Raw genomic sequence first — 2,500 nt, 5'->3', positions numbered from 1 at the left:
TTTATTTATTGGTACACCAGGTTCTATTGCTCGTAGCTTGACTATTCTCTCCCTTGTACGTCGCTTTGGACAAAAGCGTCTGCTAAATGACTAAATGTAAATGTATGGTGTTGTTTAAGGTGTGTGTGGTGTTGTTTTTGGTGTGTGTGTTGTCTAAGGTGTGTGTTTGTGTGTGTGTTTGTGTGTGTGTGTGTGTGTGTGTGTATGGTGTTGTGGTGTTGTCTAAGGTGTGTGTGGTGTTGTCTAAAGTGTGTGTGGTGTTGTTTAAGGTGTGTGTGTGTGTGTGTGTGTGTGTGTGTGTATGGTGTTGTTTTGGTGTGTGTGTTGTCTAAGGTGTGTGTGGTGTTGTTTAAGTGTGTGTGTGTGTGTGTGTGTGTGTGTGTGTGTTTGTGCATGTGTGTGAGGGTGTCTGTGTGTATGGTGTTGTTTAAGGTGTGTGTGGTGTTGTTTTGGTGTGTGTGTTGTCTACGGTGTGTGTGTGTGTTTGTGTGTGTGTGTGTGACACCACACACACCTTAGACAACACACACACCTTAGACACCACACACACCTTAGACACCACACACACCTTAGTCACCTTTACTAGGGGGCGGTAGAGCTCTCTATGTGGTACAGGCAGGAGGCACTAGGGGGCGGTAGAGCTCTTTATGTGGTACAGGTGTTGCTTGACTTAGTTTCTCCTACATAAATCCTGTGGCAATCCTGGTCTAGATGTGCTTAGAGCAGGGGTCTCATTGGCACAAACACACACACACACACACACACGCACAGACACACACACACACACACACTCACACACACTCACACACACACACACACACGCACAGACACACTCACACACACTCACACACAAACTCACACACGCACACTCACACACAAACTCCCCCCCCACACACACACACACACTCACTCACTCACACACACACCAAGACCAACTCTACTGCCATAACTCCTATTAACCCTAACTCTATAACACACACACACACACACACACACACTCAAACACACACACACACACACACACACTCTCACACACAAACACTCACACACACACACACCAAGATCAACTCTACTGCCATGTCATTCACATTTACAGAAATAACTCTATTACCCATGCCCGTATTAAGACTTCATGGTGCCCCTGGGCAACAGTGACTCTCTGGTGCCCCCCTACCCCCACCCCGCAGAACACAAACCATACCTATCCACCGGGGTGTATTTGTCCTTGAGTAGAAATACTTTCTTACTGTACTCAAGTATTATTTCTGAGTATCTTTACTTTACTTGATTGTTTTTTTATACATACTTTTTGCTTAATACTGCTCCACTACATTTTCCATACATTGATGTGACCTATGTAAGGAATAATGCACTGGGAGCAAGTGAGTTATGAGAAAGTAACCGTACGACAGGGGGATGCTACCGTTTACCCCCCTGAAGTGCGGTTATTTTCCATAACTCACTTGCTCCCAGTGCATTATCCCGCTTATATCACAGCTAACTTGCCAAGGTAATTAATGCATATGCTGTAAATTATGTTTAATGTGAATTTATGTTATTAGAAATCATAACTTAATACAGTGCAGAACTATTGTTTTAATGAAATATCATTACTAATCTCAACAGGTATATTATTCGTCTAAATCATAAGAAAGTTTATATTTTTACTTTTGGTACTTAAGTAGGATATAGAGACTTAAATCTGCTATAATCTACACAGAAAAGGAGAACATGAGCACATGTACAAAACAAATCAAGCTTTATTTATTTAATCGAACTCGCCCAAAAAACAAGCCAGAAGCCTGCCAAGTAGCCTACGTCTTTCAACCAGTAGATGGCGACAATAAAAGCACTTTCTTAACAATGCATAGTATAGTTATCAATCTTCATTGCAATTATAGCACACCAAACAATGAAATCTGACATTACAAAAAGCAATCCAACGTTAGTTGGATTCAGTTATCATTAAACCAACTCACAGCACCGCAAATAAGCATTGCAGTTCACAAAGCTTTCCAAAACTTAAATAGCTAACAAGAAGTGATGACGGCTATCAAAAACATCGTTGCTACTAGCTGGTTTAGCAGAGCTGTCGTTAGCGTGATTAGCTTGCGCACAGACACAACGCAGGAGGCACCACAGGCAGACTGAGACACATTGTGGGATGTTAACGTAAGCGATTTTTTTGGTCACTGTTGTCCCAAATGTATGTACTGTATTATTGCAATTACATTTATTAAATGTTTTTTATAATATATAACAAATAAAAATAAAAATTATAATGGGGGGTCAAAAGTCATTATATTAAACATTCCAAACATCACACAGTAGTCATACAAACAAACACCTTTAGGGGAGCACCCTGCATGTGTGAGAGTGTGTGTGTGTGTGTGTGTGTGTGAGAGAGAGAGTGTGTGTGTGTGTGTGTGTGTGTGGTGTGTGTGTGTGTGTGTGTGTGTGTGTGGTGTGTGTGTGTGTGTGTGGAGTGGAGTGGAGTATC

This window comes from Clupea harengus, chromosome 16, assembly GCF_900700415.2.
Source record: "Clupea harengus chromosome 16, Ch_v2.0.2, whole genome shotgun sequence".
Taxonomy (NCBI): domain Eukaryota; kingdom Metazoa; phylum Chordata; class Actinopteri; order Clupeiformes; family Clupeidae; genus Clupea; species Clupea harengus.
This window is presented reverse-complemented; position numbering follows the sequence as displayed.